Genomic DNA, 26,192 nt, shown 5'->3' with positions numbered 1-26,192 from the left:
AGGTGTGAAAAGCACTGTATTTTCTGTCTATGTGTAAGTTAACAGCTGATGAGACTGCCGTTTCGCACATATATCATCATACTTGCTTCTTGTGCTAAAAGCAGCACAGAAGTGAACCACAAATTGTAGCCACTGGCAAGTTTCATACCAATTTCATTGTATTCAAATCACTGACATTTTAAGCTAAATCATATATTGCAAACTCACTCATATATTTCCTACTAGCTGGTTAAAATCAATCTGCTCCCGGACTGGGTGAGGCTCTGAAACACCAGCACCTGAGTCTTGGCCGTGTGACTTGTACCTGAAAACCAGATGTTCTCTGTGTCGGTGGCCACGCCTCTGCAGCATGGCCCAGGCCCCAGATGCCACACCAGAAAGCTCTCTCTGTCATGAGGTCACACAGAGTCAGCTCATGGAGCGAGGCTGGGAGGGAGAAGAGAAAGGCACATTCATCTACACCCCCTCCAACTGCCAGGTGCACACACATTTTCAGCAGATAAAGAGAACATCGAGAGACCTTTTTTTTTTTTTTTTTTAGATTTTATTTATTTATTAATGAGAGACACACAGAGAGAGGCAGAGACACAGGCAGAGGGAAAAGAGGCTCCATGCTGCCCATTTTTGTAAAAACAAAACAAACCTCCAGAAGGCGCAAACTCTTGGAAACACTTAACATATATGTTTGCAGGTGTTTAGAGAAAGGTCCACAAGGGACACATTGTGTCAGAAGCACAGGTCTGAAGGTGTTTCTTCCTTCTAATACAGTCAGCTTTGGAGACCACTCTTGTGGAAGTATTTGGTGATGCAAAAGGAGCAAGCATGAGCTCTTTACTCTTCAGGGACATGAAGCAAAGCATAAAGGATAAAGGATCCCGTGCACTGTGGGGAAGGAAGGAGGTCTGCAATCTAGAGGCCACAGCCTAACTCTTCTCAGATCCATGCCTACCCCGGCTGAGATAATAGACTCAGCACGAAGTCACATCTTGATTCTGTCCCAACAGTGTCTCTGCCCAGGCGCCCAGAAATGCAGTATATTCATGAAGTGAAGGATGTGTGGCAAGTCCTGCTCTGCAGTTGGGACATGGCCCTGGCACACATCTTGCTGACATGTGCCACTCCTGGAATGCTGGGCCACTACACCCTCAAACTAACTTCTGGCTGAACTGGGGGTGTCCTGGTTCCAGCCGAGAAGAGGCTTCAGTCCCGGTTTTCACACTTGAACTTTTGTTTCAGGAGCAAAAGCCAAAAAATGCAACCTACCCTGAGCAACAGCCAGGATGTTGATACTGCCAGGCAATTCCTGGCTCAGTGGACCACCACCTCCTACTTTTTGGACCAAGAGGATACACCAGAGACCAACCTCCCGTGATTCAGGCCTTGCTGACACATCACTGATCCAGCCAGATTTCTTCCTTTGCTTGAATTACTACCTGGTAATGAATTGCACACTTTGCAAATGTTAATGCTCTCAAACTAGCAAGATATGGAAGAAATATATGCAAGATTTATTTAAAAATGATGGCCCTGGGAATTAGAAGAGTTTATGGGGAGGGGGGAGATTTTATTTTTAGTACCATTTCTGCTCTAACAAGCTTCAACTTTATATAATAACTTGCTACTGACATGTGATTCATCATATCATCACAATTCTAGCGTGTATTCTTTTTCTATACAGAAATGTTAAATGCATAGGACTTAAAATACAGCTGTATGGGAGAATACTTCTTAATCTATATGGAAAAGTTGGCTAGGACTTGAATGAAATAAACGTGTTGGTACCCATTAATACGATGTGGGGGGATCCCTGGGTGGCTCAGCGGTTTAGTACCGCCTTCAGCACAGGGCGTGATCCTGGAGTCACAGGATCGAGTCCCACGTCGGGCTCCCTGCATGGAGCCTGCTTCTCCCTCTGCCTGTATCTCTGCCTCTTTCTCTCTGTGTCTCTCATGAATAAATAAATTAAAAATCTTAAAAAAAAATATGATGTGGGATAGTAAAGGTGAAAAAAATCCAAAAATATTGGAAGAATTACACAGTGAGACTCTGCAATTATGTGAAGATTGTCTCAGGCTTCTGGATCTGGCAACTAAACAATTTACATTATATTGCCATATAATCTATTCATGCCACTTTATATTTTAATTGCTAAATTTCCTTTAAAAAATAAACTCATGTTAGGGCACCTGGCTGGCTCAGGTGGAAGAGCATGTGACTTGATCTTGGGGTTGTGGGTGCAAGCTGCACGTTGGGTGTAGAGGTTACAAAAATAAATAAACACACAAACAAAGTCATGTTTTCATTTGCTTTTAACCTTTTTTAAAAATCAAGAGTCACAGAAAAGCTAACTGGTTATTATTTACCAAATAAATGCTTAATAGAGAAAGTCAAAGCATCTCCAGAGTCCAAACCAAGGGCATATTTTATTTGACCCACCTGCCTCCAAGGCTGTCCTTTCCAGACAATTATGTTTTATTGCTGCTATTCATAATGCCACTTTGGAACTTGATTTTTTTTTTCCTTCCTCCTCACTTACCTATTATCACTGAGCTGTCTGTACTGCACCTAAAATGCTCAACAGATAGTGGAAAAAGACACAGAAACTTGGAAAGCATGAGTAGGTTAAGGGCTAAGTAACAGCAAAAGTTGTCATAGGTGCTTAAATTAGTAGAATGGGAAAACAAGGATTGCTTTTCTTGTTTACAGTTACATTGACTGACTCTTCACAACGACAAACATAGAGTTTCAACTTTAGGAATGTAAGAGGTTAATAACTGTATTTTTACATCCTACCAGTTTCATCAGTTTATATTTTATCCCTGAAAATTTGCTGTGTCTTTGTGCTAACTATAAGAGGCTTGCATTTTTTCATGAGCATACTGAGCACAAGAATGATGAATATTGTCGAGTAAGGAAAACTGAATTCCCTACACTTGTTCCAACTTTGACCTTGAAGAAGACAGAAAGTTTTCTCATTAGGTATTGTTTATGGTTCATGTGTTCAGATGAAGCAAGTTGGTAAACCTGTCAGAGAAAAATTCACATTTCTCAGGAGCATCCCATCAAATAATATGAATATATACATGTCATATGTTTGAGACTCTATGGTTTTGTTTTTAGTGTTTTAAGCTTCAGTTTATGTGCTTGTTGATACGAGAGTCTTTCTTTTTGGAAGTCCAAGCAGATTGAAAAACAAATTGTGAAATCACATGACACTCAGAAATATTGCATCACTCTATCCCCTCCCCCCCCATCCCTTTCTACTTCTGTCTCAAAAGATTTCCTAACATCTGAGAGCACCATTAGTGTGAGTACATGGGCATTTAGAAAGATGAAGGAATGTTTTGTAGAGCCCCGCAAAGCACTTACTCTTATAAATCCTGTATGTGATGAATTGACCACTGAAAATTAATCTCACATATGCTTGTGTTTTGTTCCATTGCAAGCACAGTTGAAAGAATACTTGTTTTGTGTTAAAGCAGTATTAAGACAGCATTTATTTTCCAATCTCTTTCTGTATTTGAGTTGTAGGAAACCAAGAAAGAAATTAGAAGAACTGGTTCTAGTAATTTAAAAATCATGGTGAAGAAGTCATAATGCTCTCAGTTCTGGTTGCCTTTCCAAGGACAATGAGTATAAGTCCATGCTCATTGGTGGATGCATCCACAAGAGGCAGGTTCAACAACAGCTGGAAAGCACTTCTTCCCAGAGCTGGAGAATTTCAGAGCAGATTAGCTGTATATAGTCAAATGGAGGTAGCCCCAAAGAGAAGGCTTGTGCATATTGAGCTTTGGCATTTTATTCAACAGTTATTATTTATTAATATATTGGTCCCTGCTACAGTAGCTGTTATTGTTATTACTATTATTATCTGCTCTGCTCACAGTACAGAAATGAGGACTTGGCACATAAAAGGCAATCAATAAGTATTTATTGAATGAATGTATGACTCAGTTAAGAGATAGGAATCACTACTTAAAGAAGAGTAATTTTCACTTGTTTTACTGTGTAAAAACAATACTCAATAATCAGCTATATATAATTTATTTTCTTTCAGACTCTTTTTTGCTAAAACTTTTCTTTTGTCTCTACCAGAGAGTCAGTGAAGTCGGACACTCAACTTCAAGTTAATTTCCTTCTATTTGTGGATGTCGTCCATGTATATGCCTTTCAGCCAGTGTAATCTTTCCAAAAGTTCTTGTTGACTGTAAGAGCTTGAAAGCTCGTTATTGTTGAAGGAATGAGAAGACTGACATCCATTGTGTCTCAGTTGGTGACAGAAATGTGTGACACTAAACAAGGCCTTTATCCTCTGTTTATCCATCTGGAAAATGAGAACAACAATACTCACTAGTCTGGTATGGAAGTGATTGCCAAGGACTTTGTGATCCACACAGGGAAGGTGATATTTTAGTTGCTACATATTACAGATGTTTCCCTTTGATTAATTGGGTGTTCAGGTACTGGAGCACTTTCAGAGATGTTAAGCAAAAAAAAAGAAGAAGCAGAGATGGGCTTGCAAATTGTAAATAATAATTACGTTTCCTTGATGTTTTAACTTTACTTTTAATAATCTACAGCCAGAGATTAGAGACAAACAATTTAGTCCAGTGCTATTTAACCAGGCTGTACCCACACTCCCTTATGGAAGCTTTAAATCTACACATTTCTTGGGCCCACCTTACTTTCCCCTGATTAAGAACCAGGGTTCCAGACCAACCTCTCTCTCTCTTTTTTTTTTTTTTTATGAACTTGGACATTGAGGGGCAGCTAGTAAATGTAATTTCAGTACTAAAACCTGCCTCTTCTGACTTCTGATGGGTTGTTATTCCCATTCAATATGAGATATCTAATCTGTTAGTGTTGAAATTATATAATTTTTTTTTAAACTCGGAGCTCGAACTCACAATCCTGAGATATAGACCTGAGCCAGGATCAAGAGTTGGACACTTAACCAACTGAGCCACTCAGATACCCCTGTATTGATATATTTTAAGTTAACTTTCTAGATACAACTTTGCAGTAACCCCTGGAAGTTTAATTATCTGCATTACTTTATAGTTTATAGGTATTTTATCCCTTTTTATTTCTTATCTATAAAGCCTTCTGAGATTCCCCTTGTTAGAAATAAATTCAATCCCTAATAAGCTTTTAAAGCACATTAAGCTTGTATTCGATCATTTATCACTCAGTATGGTCCTGTATTAAAGAATTTAATATGGAACTTTTTCTTTGTTTCCCTAGCTTATAAGCTCTTAGAGATAGAAGTCAACATGTTCATTGTCTTTAGGACATAAGAACATACAAAGTTTGCACCAGGCAATGTGTTAGACCAGTGGTTCTCAAATTTTAGCAAGCATCAGAAATAGTTGGAATGCTTATTAAAGTATTTATTGCTGCCTCCCCGCCCCCCCTTCTGATTAAGTGAGTCAGGGGTGAGATGAAGAATTTCCATTTCAAGTAAGCTCCTAAATGATGCCACTCTTCTTCAGGGTTCCTCTTTGAGTATTGCTACTACTCCAGTAAGTAGGTTTTATTATTCTCATTCTCACAGAAGTCACACAGCTAGTAAATGGGAGAGTCAAGACTGGAAACTAATCTCTTGATGCCTAGTCCTGTGGTCTTTCCTTTATGCCCTTTCTCCTATTCTTGGAATTCCTTGTATACATCTTAAGCTTTCAAGAAGTGCATGCAAGCGGGGTGCCTGGCCGGCTCAGTCAGTGGAGCATGTGCTCTTGATTTCAGGGTTGTGAATTCGAGCCCCATGTTGGGTGTAGAGATTACTTAAAAATAAAATCTTTTGGGCAGCCCGGGTGGTTCAGTGGTTTAGCGCTGCCTTCAGCCCGGGGCATGATCCTGGTGACCCGAGATTGAGTCCCGTCTCGGGCTCCCTGCATGGAGCTTGCTTCTCCCTCTACCTGTGTCTCTGCCTCTCTTTCTCTCTGTGTCTCTCATGAATAAATGGATAAAATATTTTAAAAAAATAAAATAAAATAAAATAAAATAAAATATTTTTAAAAAAGAGAGAGAAAGAAATGCAGGAGAATAACTGACTATTAGAATGGAGAGAGACTGTTGACATTCAGTTATCAACTTCGGCAAATTAACTTAACCTTTCTCCCCTGTGTGTCAGTTTTCTCATCTGTAAATTGGGAATTAGCAATATTTACCTATAGTGCACATTATAGTTGGCTCTCCCAATTTGATCTATTCTTTTTGCACTGTGTGGTAGGCATTGTAGTATGGAGAATTGCCCCAGCATCAGGCGTAAATTATAATTATCCAAATCAATCAAGATAATCATAATCCTCTGGATTATGAGATGAGTTAATCATACCATAGTATTTCTCCTCCTCCCAACTCTACTTCTTATAGCTGTTATTTAAAAGATAAACATCAGACTGAAGGTGGATCATAAGGAAGAGAAGGCAATTCTTTCACTTTTTTCATTGTTTGTGGGGCACTCTCTCACCTTTGCTAGATATCAGTAAGGAAGCAAGTTTCCTACTGATGGCCATGCTACGGAGGGAAATGGGTGTTTAGGAGGAGAGCAATGCTGGACGTAAGGACAGAGATTGCACCTAGGAACCTGGTAATAGTATGAAGCCACTAGATTCCTCAACCAATCCTGAAGCAGCTTTCTCTTTAGACTGCCAGTTATGGGAGCAAACAAGTCCCCTTGTTTTAGTTGGTTGGAGATTTGTGCTTTTTTTATTCCCTTTAACTTAGAGTCAAACACGCTAGCTGATAACTTATCTGAAAGTATTACTGTAAGAATTAAATGACATAATGCATAAAAGGGGCTTGGCATTAATTAGGACTTAACAAATATGAATTATATATCCTTATCAGGGAAGTTAGTGGGTCCAAGTGAAAAATATATATATATTATTGGTCTCCTTTCAAATTCTCCTTTATCAAAAGCACAGGTGACCTTAAATGCCATTGTCAGCTCCTGACCAAAAGCTCCCTTGGAGGTGTTTTCACCGGCAGGATTAGAGAAGCCAAAATAACCAGGTGAATTTCTGTGACCATGATAGACAACTTGGCTATAACAGGAAAAGATTATTCTGAGATTTATAGAATCACAGAACAACAGATAACAGTTAATTTTAGTGAAGGGATTCACAAAATAAGTAGTTGGGTGTTGATATCTCTGGTCATAGCTGAAAAAAAACTGGGGCTCAGATTAAGTGAATTGCCACCAGTCTCGTAGGAGAGATGGATTGCATCCAAACTTGGTGCTCATATTACTTGTAGTGGACGTTTGTTCTTTTGGCTGTCCAGAATGCCACCCTTTCTTTTAGGGCACTGTCCCTCCACTACATTAAACATGTGATTCTTTGGGGGCTGCCAAATAACATTTAGGTTTTTTTTTTTTTTTTTTTTATTACTAGGCTAAAACGAAATTGTTTTTTCAATAATAATGTATATAGTCATTGACCCACACCTAAACATATTAAAAGACTTTATTTATTTATTCATGAGAGACAGAGAGAGGCAGAGGGAGAAGCAGGCTCCCATGCAGGGAGCCCAATGTGAGACCCGATCCCGGAACTCCAGGACCACATCCCAAGCCGAAGGCAGATGCTCAACCGCTGAGCCACCCAGGTGTCCCTAAAATTCAAGTTTTAAAAGGAAACAAGAAAGGATAAGTAGAAGATACGTAATCTTTGGTCAGTAGATGATTCTATTATGATATCTTTTAGATACCAAGGTTTGGAATACCTTGACCAATGTATTAGACAAAAAATCCATAAGAATTTGCTTGGGGGATCCCTGGGTGGCGCAGCGGTTTGGCGCCTGCCTTTGGCCCAGGGCGCGATCCTGGAGACCCGGGATCGAGTCCCACGTCGGGCTCCCGGTGCATGGAGCCTGCTTCTCCCTCTGCCGGTGTCTCTGCCTCTCTCTGTCTCTCTGTGACTATCATAAATAAAAAAAAAAAAAAAAAAAAAAAAAAAAAGAATTTGCTTGGGAGACAGGGAGTAGATCCATTTCAAGTTAAAAAGTATGAATTTGAGGATATATTTTAGAGAGAAAGAAGCTTGCAAGTCACCAGAACATGCCCTGGACTCGTGTGTGTGTGTGTGTGTGTGTGTGTGTGTGTGTGTGTGTGTCTTGGTAGTGATTTTGTGTCATTGCCTCATTCTTGGCACTCTGTCAGTACTCAAGAAAACCAGATTGAAAATTTGGAATCTGTGCTTCAGTGGATTGAAACTGACCTCTAGTCACTAAGGAAAAATCAAAACAAAACACACAAGAATTTAGAGAGGATTTTTTCTGCCAACAAATAATTTTTCCTTGATGTTATTTCTTAGTTGGGCCAATATTCCAATGGAAAAAATAGATAGATTGGTCAAGAGTTCAATGTGATTTTTTGTGACATTTGACCTTAACTGACATAATAAAAAACTAATGGCAGGAAATTATATTCTTTCATATGGATATATGTGTGACTATTTGTTTCACACAGAATATTTCTTTAGAATATTTTATTTATTTATTCATGAGAGACACAGAGAAAGAGGCAGAAACGTAGGAAGAGGGAGAAGCAGGGTCCCATGGGAAGCCTGATGTGGGACTTGATCTCAGGGCCCCAGGACTACGACCTGAGCCAAAGGCAGATGCTCAAGCACTGAGCCACCCAGGTGCCCCTCACACAGAATATTTAAGAGGAAAAAGTAGGAAGGATAATCTAATGGTATTTGGTTTTATTTGCAATGTAAACTCTTAAGCTAATTTATTTATTCAGCAAATATTTTTGCCAGGTACTATTATAGCTACTTGGGATGGATCAAGGAACAACCCAAAATGGTAACAAAACTGCAGGTGGAGATGAGGATTTAAAATAATGTTGGGCTTCTGAGACTTGTGACCTAATTTGTCTGTTTGCCTGTAATTGTTATCATGATTCTTGGCTAAACAGCTTTTTATAATGCCTTGATTTTAAAAACTTTGCTTAGGGTCTCACTTCCCATCCTTTGTTGAGCCAAATGATGTGATAGGTGAGGGAACTAGGGAAGCTCAGAGGAGGTTAAACTGGTGGCAGACTCTGGGATTATTTGGAGGAAACAATGTAAAAGAGTGACATCCACGTAAAGAAGAATCTCTGAAGGGAGATGTTGGATTCCTACGGAAAGGGGAACTCTGAGGGAAACTGGTCAAGATTTGAACAAGATATTACTTATCTTTGTGGTGTGAGATACCAAAACAAATACCTCAGCAGTATTTAGGGAAGCTTCAAAAACCTCCATCTCTCTTCAGTATTTCTGGTGGGGATTTTTTTTTTCCTTTGTATCTCTTCCTATTTCCCTTCTTTTTCTTCTTCCTCCCATACGTCAAATGTGTAGAGAGTAGCCTTAGGGTAGGGGCCAAACAGCCTAACATTTAATTAACAGAAGAAGGCTTTAGCCGGGGGTGGTTCTAATGCCTTGGGTGCCTACATAAGCAAACCAAAACCTAAGCCTGTAATGCCTCAAGGTTAAGAAATTGAAACAAAGACAACCAATCACAGTCAGTTAGGCTTTCCCAAATAAGGCAAGCCCTTAAGCTCTAGACAATCAAATAATTTTCTTGCTTTTCTTCCTCCTCTTTTCTAGAAAAATCTTTCCCTTAGCTCTTGTGGGTAGAGCCCTCTTGACCAATTCTGGTCTGGGGCTGCCCAATTTGATTCAATTTTTGCTCAAATACTTAAAATTCATAATATGCCTCTATTTATCTTATAATGCTAGTTATATTTGGGTTACATATAACTTCTTAAAACATTCAATGTTATATAATCTTACATTTGGGAAAAGCTATTGCTCTCATAAATTGGACATCAGTAAATAACTTAGACAATCTCTTCTTGACAAGGAGTTTCAACTGGAGGTCAATTTAAAATCTTTACCGTTGTCAGGGGACACCTGAGTGGCTCAGTCAGTTAAGCGTCTGCCTTTGGCTCAGGTCATGATCCCTGGATCTTGGGATCAGGTCCCTTGTCCAGCTCCCTACTTAGCAGGGAGTCTGCTTCTCCCTCTGCCCTTCACCTTGCTCATGCTTTCTCTCCCTTACTCTATCTCTCTAATATAAATAAAAACTTAAAAAAATTTTTTTTTTACCATTGTTGAAAGGAAAGCATGGGTTTAGAGAGGCTTACACCGAATCATAGAATTCCATCATTAAACATCAAGCCATTGGTCAGACTAATGGAAAAACTGCTGGCTTTAATGGATATAACCTAAGCAACAGTAGTAGAAGGAGGAGTAATGGTAATGAGATTAAGAGAATTTGTAGTAGTGATAGCTTCTATTTACAAGGAGCCTCCTGTGTGCCAAGGACTATTCTAGACAACTAGACATTGTCTCATTTAATTTTTTTTTTCTTTTAAGTAGGCTCTACGCCCAGCATGGAGTCCAACATGGGGCTGGAACTTACCGTCCTGAGATCAAGACCTGTGCTGCAATTAAGAGTCAGATGCTTCACTGACTAAGCCACGCAGGCGCCCTTTGTCTCACTGAATTCTCAGGACTCTTCTATCAGGTGGGTGCTTAGTGTTACACAGTTTTGCAGTCATTCTTTGACACATCTTTTGGGCATGGATCCCCAGGAGAATAATAGATTATCTATGGTTCAGGATTCTGGCCTATTCTGAGGAGATAACAAAGAGCCTGTTACTCTCAGAGAAGGTTCTCAGGACTTCTAATGTTTACCTGGCCTCAGAACGGACCTCCTTGGTACTATAACCTCCCTGATGAGGAGCCCATTTGTCTCCTGAAGCACTACAGACTCTCTAGATGCACAAAGGGGCACAAATCTGTAGTCTATTTGGAATTGACACTATGGAAGAAAACAAATGGCTGGATATTTTCATCTTCATCTGCAAATACAGTAAGAAATGACTGTGAGATGACTTCTTTTCCTTCCTCCCTTTACTATCACCTTCCTTCTTTCCATCTTTTTGTCATTCTATCTTTTGTTTTTTCTTTTGTGTATCTACTCAAGTGTTGAGGAGCTTCTTTATGCAAGGCCCAGGGCTAGATGCTGGGGCTGCATGAACGTGGTATAATAAATATATATTTTGGTCTTCCTCCCTGGTTCCTGGCACAGAGCCTCTAAAACTGAAACCCTTGGAATTCCTTGAGGAATAAGGTGACAGAAGCATCTTTTGTTATTCATAATAAGCCCTTTTCAACCATACCTGTTTATGCTAATGAGATGACTCTTGGAAGGTGGAGGCTGATTGCCAGAGGATCCAATCATGTGATTTAAGGGTTGGAACATTCATTTTCACCCTTTGACCTCCAGGTAGGAAAGAGGCTGGAATGATAACTTATTCACCAGTGGCCAATGATTTAGTCAATCATGTCTACACAGTGGACTCTCCATAAAAACCCTAAGTTATGGAGTCCAAGGAGCTTCCATGTCAGTGAAGACATCTAGGTGCCAGGAGGGTGGCACATCCAGGGAGGGCATGGGAGCTGCACACCCCCTCCACCCACACCTTCCCATATGTATCTCTTCCATCTGGCTTTTCCTGAGTTGTATCCTTTATAATAAACTGGTAAATGTCAGTGAGGTATTTTTCTGAATTCTGTGAGCCATTCTGGCTAATTTTCAAACCCCAAGAGGAGATGGTGGAAAAACTCAGTTTATATTCAGTTGATCAGAAGTGCAGGTGACAACCTGGGTCTTACGATTGGCATCTAAAGTGCAATCTTGTTGGACTGAGCCCTTATACCCAGGGCGTGTGCTAATCCTGGCCAATTACTGTCAGAGTTGAGTTAAATTGTAGGATAGTCAGTGGTTGCTGAGAATTGAAGAATTCCTTGGTGTAGAGAAACCCACACATCTGGTGTCAAAAATGTCCTGTGGGCAAAGAGGAAACAAGTTTTCCTTTAGTTGATGTTCCTTTTAATTGTGTTCAAAGCACAATCTTGGAGTCTAGAGAGAACATAATTTCCATACAGTGCAGGTCATAAGTACCATGAGGTCAGGAGCCATATGTCTTGTTTGGCACTTTATCCTCTACCCTTCCCTTGTACAGGACACAGCAGTAAGCACGTGCTCCAAAAAATACATTGCATGAATGAATACAAGTTTAGTATTGCTTCACTAATGAAAGGGTACGCTTGAAACCGCATCTGGTTAATGCCACCCTACAGACTGCCCAAACTGCCCTCAGGAAAAACAGAAGCACCATGAATTCAGATCTTGAGAGTAGTCATCTGGAATACATACCTTATGAAAAAGTAAGGATATTCAGGTTGAGTAAGGAGACACTCAGTTTGCAAATAACACATGTTCGTTTTTATGTTGCTAAAGACTCCTTGCTAGGAAACGAAACACTTGTAATTTAATATGTAATGTTCTCAGAGTCTGAGGCCAAACCACCTCAAGTTGTGAACGCTTTGGCTCTGAAGAGCCAGTCAGGGTCAGGGCAGGGCAGTACTTGGCCTAATGCCCCTCCAGAATAAACCAAACAGCTACAGGAAGTGGTTTCCGTGATTCAGTAGGTGGCACACTTCCTTTTGAGTCAGAACTGAATCATGGCCGTGAGAGACAAAAAAGACCTATTTCTTTATCCCATACTTTTCCCCTATTCCCAATAGTAAATTTATCACAGTCTGTCATATGACATATCCTGTTTAGTTTAATGTGTTTCATCAGAAAAGAAAAAAAAATGCGAATCAACTCCGAGGAGGCAAGAAGAGACTGGGAAACACGGCAGATTGAAATGAATCCGAGCATCATTCTTTCATCAAGGGCCATATTCTCCAAGGAGATTGGAAGAAAAGCTATAATCTGATTTCACTGGGGTCATAAAGGCCCCAGGTTCTCTCGACTCAAATCTGACCCATTTCCAGTGGAAGCAATTAGATCACACTTACATAAACCATGTTGCTTTAAATGGCTCTGCTCTCCTCTTCACTCACTGACCCTGGCTTCCTCCCTGGCCTGTCTGCTGGAAGGCTCTTCTGGTGCTGTCCCAAGCATGGCCCTCCATCAGCTGTGGGTGAAATGATCCTGTTCTGAATGTACTGAATGCTGCTGGCAATGCTGTAAATTGTTTTGAGGCTTAAGGAAAAACCCCCTGGATATCAACAAGTCATAAAAACAGACATATTTTCTCAGTGTGTCTTTTATTTTTCAATATTTACAGTTCTGGGAATGTAAACATTTTTATCCATATTTTCATCTGATAAACTTGGTTTTATTATATATTTGTTGCTTCCTTCTACTCCAATTTTTCAGGTTTCGTGTTTCAAAACAAAGATTCAGAAACTCATGCTATACGTCCTGTATTTATATCACACAAGGTTGAAAATCAGACAGGAATCAGAAATCTTACTGCCATGGGGGTGCCTGGGTGGCGCAGTCGGTTAAGTGACCACCTCAGTTTTGGACCAGGTCATGATCTCAGGGTCATGAGATCGAGCCCCACATTGGGCTCCGACCTCAGCGAAGAGTCGGCTTGGGATTCTCACTCTCCCTTTCCCTCTCCTCCTCCCACCTGCTCATGTACCCTCTCTGTCTCTCTAAAATAAACAAACAGATAAAGTCTTTAAAAAAAAATACTATTGCCATGTTACTATTCTACAGCTGCTCGGTGAACCATTCCAGTTGAACACAAAATTCAGAATCACATAGACCTGTGTTCACATTCAAGCTGAACCAAAAATTGCACAGCTGTGTGACCTTAACCTCTCTGAACCATAATTTCCTTAGTCTATACAGTGGGACTCTAGCATAAGGACAATATTACTGTGAGAACTAAATAAAGCTTTTACATAGTGCCAAGAACAGTTCCTAGCTCATACTTGGCGTTTAAAATAAGCTGGTGCCCTTTCACTTTATTTACAATACCTTTCCATTGGGAGGTAAGGACAGCATTTGGACAGCACAGCTGCATGCGCGCACACAGCCTCGTCCTTCCCACCGACGTCAGTCACATCCAGCTCCTTTAGCACTTTCATCAGCAGCACCTGCAGCACATGTGATGTCAAATGGTATCCTTAATGGAGCGGCCGAAGCCAGCTCCTCCGGACGGGACAGTTGTGGCTGACAGATGACAGCCAAATGTGAGGGAGTCCTCATCTGACACACTGACGAGAGCACCTAGAGGATGGTCTGGGAAGAGAACCACGGGCAGCGCTCAGGGCCAGACAGCAGCCGCTCAGCCCAGGTCAAACGGGGCAACGTCCGGCAGGCAGGTGGAAATGCCCTTCTGAATCCTCCACCCTTCCGCAGCCCTTGAATTCCTCCCACCTAGCCACACGGAGAGGGCCGTGGCTTTGAGGGAAGAGTAGTGGTCCCCCCTAAAATTAAGGTCCAAAACACCGTTTTGTTTGTACTCACCTGTCTTAGAGGCGTCCCTTCATATATTGTGGTCGCCCGGTTTCCGGACTGCCTCTTCCCCTGGACTGTGAGCTCCTAAAAGGCAAGGAATGTGTCTTAATTGTTTTTTCGTCACCCCTTACCTGTATAGCTCAGTCCCTAACCCACAACAGATGCTCAACCAGTGTTTGTTGATCTAGAAGAAAGCCAAGGAAGTCAAGTCGGAGAGACCATGGGAAAACTCAACAAGGAGTCGGTGACCTCTGGGGCCCAAGTCTCATGGGAGGACTGGCTGGGTAGGCCAGTTTGGAGAAAAAGAGCCAGAAGTCAGATCCCCAGTGTGACAATATCCGGAAAAGAGGACAGAAACTGTGAAAATTGCACTTGTTGCAATCTAAGCTAGACATGACTTCTGGAGGTCTGGCCATTGTCTGAGTGGAGTGTTGATCGTGCCTCTGCTGGAGGCTTCTGTTTAAATAACTACCAGAGTAGGATGACTCAGCAGGCACTGAGTGGGGCACTCTCAGGCTGTCTCCTCCTTTAAGTGACAAATCACATTGCCCCGGGTGTCTGTGGAGGTCCCCGGTATGACACACAATAGCTCCTTTCTTGCCAGCTCATCAGCCAGGGTGCCAAGTCACCCATTACTAATTTGGAGATGGACAGAAATTGTTTGACAGGCATGATCTCATGCCCCAAGCCTGGAGATTCCTCTTTAAAATGGACTCTTATCAATGGATTCGGGTTCTGAAATTTAGAGGCTGCATTTAAATTTGTATTCTGTCTCTCCATCCAGGACTCTTGATTATCTTCAGGATAAAGCCAGAGTTTGATATCCTGGCAGCTTAAGTCCTGCAGAAACTGACCTACACCTGCTCTCCCAGCACCACAGCCCCTAACTAGGCTTTGTTTCTTGGTTCCCCTTAACACTGGCTTGCTGCTCTTTGTTTCTTTGTTTTCACCCCTGGCAGATAAAGGGCCCCAGGACAAAGCTTTAAGAAAGAGGCCTAGGAGGAAATCCTATCTAGTGGCCACTTCCTGAGAATTGAGAGAAGTTACCATTATTAAAATTTAATGGCATATTGGTCCTGAACTAGCAGTATTCTCAGGAATTTTTGTTTGATAAGTGCCAATCACCTTTCAAGTAGGGATCCGAGAATAGGTCAGATACAAGGGTCAAAAACAGCAGGAGCCTTGAATGCAATATGTGAAAAGTCCTGCCTAAAAAGCATGAAGTAAAATTTTAAACTTGTGTTTTTAAGCACTCGAAGTGTTTACATGTCTTCAGGACTGATATCAACCTTCAGATCCCATTTTTGCAACTGGTGGTGCAGAAGGAAGTAACCTGTACCGTCCACAACGCCACTCTTCACCTCTAATGCCATCTTATGTGTGAACGCACCCCAAATGGCTTTCCAATGCAAAATTTCTCAGCTTCATCAGTAAATATAGTCTCTGGTGAGCAGTGTGGTCACATATACTGTTTCCTCAGAGCTTAGGTCAGTGGGTCCAGGACAGGTAGTGGTGCTTATTATTTATTCCATTTGAATTTGAAAGAGGACCTCGCCACTTGGTTCCATCCTCTGTAGAATGTACTCAAGAATAACGGTGAATTGTGGCTCCTGTATACCCTCCAGGGTTTTCATTGTCAACCTAATTATTATTCCCAATAATAATTTCTGTTGGCAGACGGTGGTAACTCTACAAGAGCCCAGAGACATGTTGTTCCACTTGGGTAAAATGGGCAACAAGTAGAGAAAATATTCAGAAATTATTACGATTCTAGTTCATTTGCGAATTTTACTTTTTCCACTTGGAGCTATGCTATAGTTATGAGTCCTTAGGAAATCCATTTTGGATTGCTTGTGATTTTTAACACTATTGAAAAATGAAAACAACACTTAATTTCATGAGTTTTTTATAGACATTTAAATATGTGTAGATAAGCACGCAGAAGAAACTGCAACATCTACAGTCTCCGGATCCAGAAATAACCACAATTAATATTCTAGAGTTCCCCAAGTTTTCCCATGTCTAAGGAATTATGCTGAACATGTTACTTTGTTACCTGGTCTTCAACTTTAATAATAGTAGATATACCTCTGTCTATAGCAATTTAATTGCTATAATGATTTATTATTTTATGGGTTTTTCATAATATATTTAACTATGCCTCCTTATTTTTCTGTTATATAAATGCTACAAAGACACTTTTATAAATACATGTTTGTCTGAATCTCCTGTTAAGCCCTACAAGTAGTTTCTGAATGGAGGTCATGATTTCTCTTAGGCTTCTTTTTCTAATATGTGGTAAAATATCTTCAGAAACTTTATATCAATTTATACTCCTACAAATGGTGTAGATTTTTTTAGAATCACCATGACAATCGCTGCTGCAAAATACCTTTAAATAAATGTGTGTGTGTGTGTGTGTGTGTGTGTGTGTGTGTGTCTGTGAATTGACAAACATTTATTGATCATCGTCTTAAGTGCCACACACTGCTCTGGGTACTGAGAAAGTGAAAGAGGTAGGCAAAGACTTCTCAGCTTAAATTTTATTGATGGAATTGAACAATAAGCAAATAATATCATTTTAGGTTGTGATATATGCTCTGAAGAAAAATAAAGCAGTCTGTGTGTGCATTTGTATGGAAGCTGGATGGGACAAACATATAACTATTTTAGACAGATGGTCAGGTAAAGCCCTGTATAAAGATTCAATATCAAAATAGAAAAGGTTTCTTAAGCTAATACCTGATTATTTTTAGAAAACTCTAAATGTGGACAAGTACAAAGAGAAAATAAAAAGTTGTGTATAGTCCTAGCAATTTGGTTCATATGTTTCCAGTTTCATTTTCATCACATGCACACATAACATGTGTACCTACATTATTAGTAATATATTGCTGAATATATTATAAATATTTGCTCAGCATATGAAGACATTAGTTGTCAGAAGTATCTATGGCCGGTGGGTCCAGTGTGAAGATTCAGTGCTCAGAAACTTAGGGTTTTAGTGTGTGGACCAGTAGATATCAAGAGTTTTGCAATTGCAACAACCATTGGCAATTTGGTTTAAAATACTTCCTTTCTTTTTTTCTTAAAAAGGCTGCATTGGCATAATTACATGTTTGCTTTTTTCATTAAAATGGTTTAAAATTCATTCCCTATGGCTGAAAAATCTGCAACAGAGATAACTGGAGAAGCCACAGAAGGCCACAGGACAGGCTTTAGGAATTACAGTTTTGAGATGAAAATACCAATAGGAAAATACTTGCTAATGCAATCTTGCAAATTCTTAGAGGATATCCTCCCACCTCTGAAAACACCACAGCCAGTTCTCTCCCTGTCAGGCCTCTAAACAGCACCATTCTGTTCCACAGTTGTAAAATGAAGAGTCTTTTCTGACACTTGTTTTCTGTTACGTCCCATATCCAGTGCATCAGCAAGTCCTGTTGGCTCTGCCTTCACATTAAATCCTGACTCCAGCCACCTCTCACTACCTCTGTTGTTGGCACCCGGATGCACACTACCACCATCTCCCTGAACTGTCACAACCCACTCCCTACTGGTCTGCTTTTAAACTTTCCTCCTCCTCCTCTCACTTCACCCCTGCACCTCCGTATAATCTTTTTCCCACAAAGCAGCCAAAGCCACAGTATTTCTATATCAGGACCAAGGCAGGAAACAGAGGGCATACCCAAAGTAGGTAATTTGAAGAGTTTAGTAAAGGAGCAAGTTAACAAAGGTAAGGACAGGTTTGAGGGAAGTCAAAAGGGAACAGTGTGCTGTCTCAGAGCTGGGTAGTTACCAGAGTCAAGAAAGGGAAATGTCCAGACCTCATCCCACGTGAGCTCTCAGAGGCCCTCCCTACCATCCAGTCTTGTTTCCCCGGAGCAGTGAGCTGGAGGAGGGGCAGATAGAATGTAAATCAGAGAACGTCCTACCCTGCTCCAGATCCTGGAATGTGTGCCTATCTCACTCAGTACTGTTTCTCCTCTGGGTTTCCGTATGGAGGGAGTAATTCCTAAATACATTCCTAGCTTCTCTCTGTCTCTGGATACTCTGCTCCTGGGAAGATGGATTGACTTATCCGGTTGATAAGTGTGGGACAGAAAACCAGGCATGGCACTTCACTCCCTGGGAGTGACAGCCAACAGAAAGCAGGCTCGCTCTTCTCTCTGCCATCATGTCTTTCTCAGGCTGCTTTGGCCCTGCCAATTGACTGCAGTGATCACTGCTTCCTTCTGCCTAACACTGGGTTCAATATTAGCAGGTCTGCTTGGTTGACAAACCCAAAGCAGCATCTAACAACTGCCTCAATCGTTAACAAAGCTGTTGTGTTGGCTTCCATTTTATACTTTAGAACAGAATTTCTCCCTTTAGTCACTCATCAGGTATTTTGTGAGAGAATGCTCTATGCCTGATACTGTTCCACTGCTCAGGATACATGAGAGAGGAAGAGAAAGAGAAAAACAGATAAAAACATCTTGCTCTATTTCACCTAGTTATTTAAAACCTGGGTCAGGAAGATGAGTACAACTTTTTTTTTTTTTTATTTTATTTATTTATTCATGAGAGACACATACACACAGAGAGAGAATGAGAGAGACAGGCAGAGGGAGAAACAGGCTGCAAGCAGGGAGCCCAATGTGGGACTGGATCCTGGGTCTCCAGGATCACGCCCTGGGCTGAAGGCTGAGCCACCTGGGCTGCCCGATGGATACAACTTATTGGGGGTCTGTTCTAAGGCTTATAGCTTTATTCAGCTCTGATTAAAACAGAAGGTTCTCATACAAGGATCTTCCTGATACTGCGATGAACCTACTGGGAGCTTGCTTCTTCGTGAGCTGCAGATATCAACTACACTAGATGGAGTTGTTACACAAAGGCAACTTTATTTGAAGCAAATAAGGAGATCATGGGGAATAGTTTCCAAAGCCGTGACTCCCTGAGCAGGGATAAAGGGGTTCTTTTTACTTGGGGTTTGTGGTGAATATTCAGAGGGAGAGTTTTGTCATTGCAATGAAAAGGCGGGCAGAGGTTTGCGCCTGTGCACTTCAGACAACCTGCCTCTACACGCACTGTATGTTATGTTAATGGAGCTTATGCCTCTCCCAGGGCAGGGATCTTAAAATTATAATAAAGTTGAGGTAACTGCCAGGTACTTTATTGTTTAGCTTCTCAAGCATCGCCCTGGTGGTCAAGCTCTAATTTGCCTAGGCCAGGTGGTGTTTGTTTCTTTTACTGTTCTAGAAATTCATTAGTTTCTAAGAAGTAAAATTGATAGTTAGTCCTGAGCACAGAGGTCTTGCTGGTGACAATATGATTCTTGCTCTTTCTTTCCTCATCTCCCATCACACTCTTTTTCTCCGTTGTGTTGGCTTCCCTGCTGTTCTTGAACCCAGGATACACACTCCTGGCTCTGTTCTTTGTTCCTGCACCTTCCTGCACCCAGACCACTCCTTCCCTACGCTGTCCCCATGATAGCATGTCTCACCTCTGTTGGGTATCTGTTGAAATGTCACAGTGAGGCTTCTTCCATCCACCTGTATAAAATGAACCCCCCACATCTGTTTTTAGTCTATTTCTCTTACCACATTCTTCTTCATATCATTTATTACCACTACATGTATGAATTGCATGTTTAAAAAAGTGACTGACAAAGAGGAAGCACTTTACCAGGACAATGATCCTGACAAGAACATACACAACATAATGCTGACTATCTGCCAGGCACTGTTCCAAGAGCTTTATAACTATTAACTCATTAGTATCATATCATATCACTTTATATCAACCTCCTAAAGTGGGAACTGTTATCATCTACACTTTACAGATAAAGAGGCTGGAGCACAGAGAAGTTATGTAATCTGCCCAAGGTCACAGAACTCATAAAAGTGGATAGAGATTTAAACGTAGACAGAGTTGTACCCCTGTAGAAGAGCAGGGACTTTGTTTTGTTCATGTTCTATCTCCAGGACATAGAGTAGTACCTGGCATAAAAGTATCAATAAATGAACAAATTATATTATTTGCTTCTTAGAGTTTTGAAGACTAAAAATATTAATATGTGCAAAGGGCTTCAGCCAGAGCCAGACACATAGAGCTCAATGAAGAATTTTTTGTAAAGGAAGCTGCCTTCCAGTTAACCGTGGCCTATAATAATACCCTCTTTCTATCTTCTGAGCAGCATTTAGATATTGTAGTGGGTGTTCAACTTAAAATTAGGAGAACAGTTCTCAAGCTATGCTCTGATCCATTATTGCTGAACTCTGAGTTGGATCACTGTCTTCACTGCTAAAATCAAATAATGGAATTTTCTCAGCTCTCAGAAAAACTTCAAATAAGTAGATAGAATCTTTTTGAAATTTTGGATTTTCTTCTCTCATGAATTTTTCTTAAGACATCAGCATTTGCATCTTATCTGTTAGGACCAAAGTAAGCAAATAAGTAGCAAACAAATACCAACAGGAAAAGATGGAAACAGCCCTAACTGGAAGCCAGGAAGCAGCTTTGTTTTATTTATAAATATAAGATCCAGAGAGTGTGACTTACAACACCAACACTGAATATTCTTGAAAAATACATAAAATGAATATTTATATATTTATGTAAGTTGTCTGTATCTAGATGTAGATACAATACATAAGTTTTTTGGTACTAAATCCGTTTTTTGGATTGGAATAAATATATCTGTATTTTATCATGTGATGTGAAGAATAGCTTGACTTCCAGGATGTTCTGCTTCCCAAACAAATTAGAGAACTTTTGAACTTGGGAGAGCAAGAACAAAGAAAAAGTAGAAACCTAGAAACCAGTGTCAGAGATTTCCCACTGATCACTCATCATTTTAGATGAGGACACCCACAAGGATCTTCGCACCACTGTATTTTCAGTATAATTTTTGGTCTGTCATTTCTCTTCCACCCACGTGGAAGTCATTCAAGTGTTTAGAATACCAAGAAATGCAGTTCTACAATGTTACTCAGACACTGTACAGATAACTCATACACACACACACACACACACACACACACACATATACCAAGAAAATATGATTTTCCCATTGGTACAGCTTACAAAAGAAAAACCAAGATACATTTTTTAGAAGTTACCTAGTGGCTTAGTATTATTTTGCTTAATTATTTTTGCAAAGTAATAATCTCAATACAGACACTGGATGGCAAGAAAAAGTTTGCAGTGTAAGAGTAAAAATGTGAAAATAACATGTCATTTGAAGGGCCTAATTATGCTTTTGGAAAGAGCACTGAACTGTAGCTATTTTCATTAGTGGGCATTGACTGTGCAAATTCCCACTTCAATCGGGCCTTGCCATTGCCCCCAAACCATGCCCTTCGTGTAAATATTAGTGCAATTTCCACCACAAGGATAAATCATAGGGATATTAACCAGATCTCCTTGAACAGTTCCACTGAGTTCCTCCTGGTTGTAATGAATCTCTTCCAGCAGTCAGCTGAAACATGTTTATTTTAAAATATTTAAACATTTACTTGGTGCAAAATAAGGGAGCAGCAGCAGCACATTTAATGACAATTTTCTTAACAAAAAAGAGGAGAAATAGATGTACGCATTTATAGTAAGTCCTTACGTCACAGACACATTCCAAATCTAAAAAAGAGGAAGATATAAGATCCCCCTCACCCCAAAGTTGCAAAATCATTTCTCAAAAGAACCAAAAAAAAAAAAAAAAAAAATCCTCCAAACTTGGAATGTCCCCTTTCCCTAATTTTTTTTCCTCTTCATTGTTGGCATTCTATTTCTCTCTCCACTGTATCTTTTATCTTGGTAAATCCCTTTAGATCCTTACTATACCCCCCCCCCCAAAAAAAAAAGAGTTTCTCCCATAGAGGGTCTTAGTGAAAGCAACCTAGTCTCACCAGTACCAGCCAGGCAACTAGGGCAGTAATATGTTGTCCCCTTAATGGAATGATTCCTGTCACTTGAAGAATCAGCCACGTTGCACAAAAGCAAAGAGCAAGACAGGTTAGCACATCTCTAGATTTAGTCTGGGACCTTCTCTATGTTTCTGGAGTGGTTTCCGCAAATTGTGTATAATATGTATCAGAAAAATGTGTATAGATAGATCTAGAACTGGAGAAGTCCTTGTTTAAAATATGAAAAAATAGGTAAAATACCGCAAACAGCCACTTATTGTGAGCATTGTCTTGTGATCACACCATTGCTTTGTGCTGGTGCTCAACCTCATGGAAGACATGACTCAGATTCATTTGCATATTACACATGTCCAGTCACATTGCACAACAAAATAGATATTTCAATAGCTCTACTTCAGTCTAGTCTGGTATATTTGTGGTTCCTATGGCAAATAGCCAGTTCTATTGCACCTCATTTTGCCTAGTATGTAACACAGATGCAAACCTCAATATATCTCAATAGCTAATGCTTATGTTTCATTTTTGCCTACATCTCCATTCACTGAAAGCTTTGAACATTTAAAAAACGTCATGTAAAAATAACCTGTGTTTTTATACAAAATGTAAAAGGCTAGAAGGCTGCAGTTAACATTTCTAAAAATAAGGTTGGGAGCGTTGCTCTTTAAATGTAATTACAAAGCCACCAGTGATGGTAGTGAGTGAGGAAATTGCATTTGTAGCATATAATTGGCATTGACAATGAATGCAGAGATTTATAAAATTTAATTGCTACTCTGATAGTTGGACTACCATTAGGAGATGATCATAAACTAATTTCTAGATAACTTTCAATACAAACTCATACTCTGCATTTGTGTACTCTGAATCATAAGGTGTATTTTAGAATCCAAACTCAAGAATATGCTGTATTTTTAATTTTTATTTTTTTTATTTATTTTTTTTTGAATATGCTGTATTTTTTAAAGGTAACAGTTGGCTTGGCCAAGACTAGCAACTATTTCACTTTTCAACTTAAAATTGTTTGTCACTACCTCATCATGTCTCATTTATTTTATTTAAAACAATTCATAAAACTTTAAAAAAGATTTTATTTATTGATTTGTGAGAGAGCATGAGCAGGGGAAGGGACAGAGGGAGTGGGAGAGGGAGAAGCAGACTCCCCCCCTGAGCAGGGAGCTGGATACAGGGCTCAAGCCCAGGACCCTGGGGTCATGATCTGTGCCAAAGGCAGATGCTTAACCAACTGAGCCACTCAGGCATCCCCAAATCATAAAACTTTTGCAATGGAGAGCATAGTATTGCATATATCCTGGCATCTTTAAGTTTATGGATGAAAATAAGGATGGGAAGCAAAACAAGTGGCCAGTACTGTCTGTATCTACCTGCTAACATCCAGTTTACCACAAAGTTCTATCTGTTTCACATTAACTACTTTTCATCCTCTTTGATACCCTCTGTCCAGGGTATCAAAGGGACCTAGGGACCACCCTCTGTCATCTGGACTAGTGCAGAACCTCCTGACTCTCTTCCCATCTTTATGTTTCCCCCCTTGGAATCTATTCTACACACAACAGCCAAATAGATACTTTAAAAATTTAAGTCAGGTTACCTGTCTCCCCTTTTTCAAACCTCAGAAAGGCATGCCGATGCTTTTAGAGGAAAATCCATACTGCCTGGCTTGTCCCACATTGTACTTTCTATCCTCTAGCTGCTCCTCATGTCCTACCATGCTGCTTTTCTGTCATTATGGCCCAGCCATGCACCAGCCTTTCTGGTTCCTTTAATGGGCAATGACTTGCTGATCTCTCTGACGACCATTTTTGCCTCTTATTTTTTAAGCCATACTAAGTACTAAATATTGATTGTATTTTCAGACAGCAAAGTCATTGTTTATTCATTCTCTTTCCTCTGAACCACTGGGTAGACATTGCTGGTTCACCACTGTCTTCCCTTTGTTCTTGGGTATGAAGGAGACTCTATTACTACGCAGCCTGTTTCTAGTCACTTGAGGCCATGTGTCCAGTACTAGCCATGAAATGTAAGCATAGGTGAGACCTGTTACTTCTGGGCTGAGGCAGTGGGTCCTCTGCTTTCCCATGTCAGATTCTTCACCACCATTCAGGTCTTAGTTCACATGTCCCCCACTCAGGGAGCCCCTTGACCCCAATCCAGTCACTCGGCCCACATGACCTTGTTAGGTTTTTTCCCCCCATTACACTATTTACTATTTGAAGTCATTTATGTGTTTATTTAGGTAGAGTCCTCTTCTCCACTAAAGATTTTAAAATATTAATTTTCATATGACTTTTACTTCTTGCCTAATACAGTGGCTGGCACATAACAGTGCTTGAGAAATATGTGTTAAATGTATGACCAGAGTACAAATTAGAAACAATCAACCCACTCTCACTCTTTGAGATCTCATATATAATGATAGAAAAACCTCATTTAGTCATTTAGTCATTCAGCCATTCATTTACAAATTCATTCAGCTTTCACTGAGTACTTCCTATGAGTTAAGCACTATACTTACTAGGCAGTGCAAAAGTGAGTAACATGGCACCCTAGACATTGAGGTACTCCTCTTGTGGTGGGACAGTAAGACATGTAAGCATATAATTATGGTACCATGTGGTACATGGTACAACAGAGATTGGTGCAAAGTGCTGTGGGAATGACAGAGAAGAATTAGTGAGACTTTTAATTTGCTATTTCACTAACAATATTCTATGTTATCTGATATTTTGATCCAGTAAAAATGCTAAATTGTAAGCTTATGTTCTGCTATGATTACAATGATCCTTCAAATAACCTCAGAAAAGTGTTACTACTCTAATTTAGAATAGTTTGGCAAATACAAACTTAAATCATATCCCACTTACTTATTTTTATTTGATTAAAATTTTTTTTTTTTTTTTACTTATTCATGAGAGAGAGAGAGAGAGAGGCAAAGACATAGGCAGAGAAGCAGGCTCCCTGTGGGGAGCCCACTGTGAGACTCAATCCTGGGTCTCCAGGATCATGCCTTGGGCCGAAGGCAGGCACTCAACTGCTGAGCCACCCAGGCGTCCCTATTTATTTATTTTTAAAAGATTTATGTATTTTAGAGAGAGCATATGTGAGTGGGGTGAGGGGCAGAGGGAGAGGAAGAGAGAGAGAATCCTCAAGCAAATCCCCACTGAGCATGGAGCCTACTCTGGGGCTCTATCCCAGGACCCTAGGATCATGACCTGAACCAAAGGCAGACATTTAACCAACTGAGCCATCCAGGCACCTCACTTTCTTTCCTTTTTTTTTAGTTTCATGTCTTGGAATACTTAAGTTGTCTTTTTTTTTTTTTTTTAAATATTTTATTTATTTATGATCGACAGAGAGGGAGGGAGAGAGAGAGAGAGAGAGGCAGAGACACAGGCAGAGGGAGAAGCAGGCTCCATGCACCAGGAGCCCGACGTGGGATTCGATCCCGGGTCTCCAGGATCGCGCCCTGGGCCAAAGGCAGGCGCCAAACCGCTGCACCACCCAGGGATCCCGGAATACTTAAGTTGTCTTAAAGTAAATCTTTTTTAAAAAATTATTTCTTTATTTTATTATTATTTTTAAATTTTTATTTATGTTTAAAGTAATCTCTACATCCAATGTGGGGCTCAAACTCACAACCCTGAGATCAAGAGTTGCATGCTCCACCAACTGAGCCAGCCAGCTGCGCGGTCTTAAATTAAAATCTTGAATTCTTGAATCCTGCTTTGATAGTTAGAGTGCAGTGATCTTGAGAAAATTAATCATCTCACTAAATCCCAATTTCTTCATCTGTAAGTTTTGGTTGTTTAAAGAACTAGGTAAGTAAAAAATGTCCTTGGCAGCTATATTATTATTAGTTTTATTCTTGAAATACAGTCAATTCTTATTATTCGTGGATTCCATATTTTTGAATTTGCCTACTCCTACAATTTATTTATA

The 26,192-nt window shown here is 40.2% G+C and overlaps 2 long non-coding RNA genes across 7 annotated transcripts in view; one reads left to right on the top strand and one right to left on the bottom strand.

The window, feature by feature from the left end:
• LOC144293829 (uncharacterized) overlaps positions 1–26,192 on the top strand; it is a 130,075-nt gene that overhangs the window by 75,157 nt on the left and 28,726 nt on the right. For 2 of the 3 annotated variants that reach the window (XR_013361146.1, XR_013361145.1), the window contains 3 exons: positions 1,237–1,436; positions 4,096–4,402; positions 10,374–10,521. This is a non-coding gene — a long non-coding RNA (uncharacterized LOC144293829). The remainder of the gene's footprint in view (positions 1–1,236; positions 1,437–4,095; positions 4,403–10,373; positions 10,522–26,192) is intronic. The other variant, XR_013361147.1, reaches the window with a different exon arrangement.
• On the bottom strand, positions 3,904–14,770 carry LOC144293821 (uncharacterized). Of its 4 annotated transcripts, none has more exons than XR_013361144.1 (5): positions 14,338–14,770; positions 13,846–13,964; positions 12,870–12,988; positions 11,180–11,847; positions 3,904–4,324 (listed from the first exon to the last, which is right to left on the bottom strand). It is a non-coding gene; the product is annotated as an uncharacterized LOC144293821 (long non-coding RNA). The 4 variants fall into 4 exon arrangements; XR_013361142.1 differs by lacking the exon at positions 3,904–4,324 and adding an exon at positions 7,420–7,617 and having other exon boundaries at positions 13,846–14,109; XR_013361141.1 differs by lacking the exon at positions 3,904–4,324 and adding an exon at positions 7,422–7,617.

Source organism: Canis aureus, chromosome 2, assembly GCF_053574225.1.
Source record: "Canis aureus isolate CA01 chromosome 2, VMU_Caureus_v.1.0, whole genome shotgun sequence".
Lineage (NCBI taxonomy): Eukaryota > Metazoa > Chordata > Mammalia > Carnivora > Canidae > Canis > Canis aureus.
This window is presented reverse-complemented; position numbering and strand designations above follow the sequence as displayed.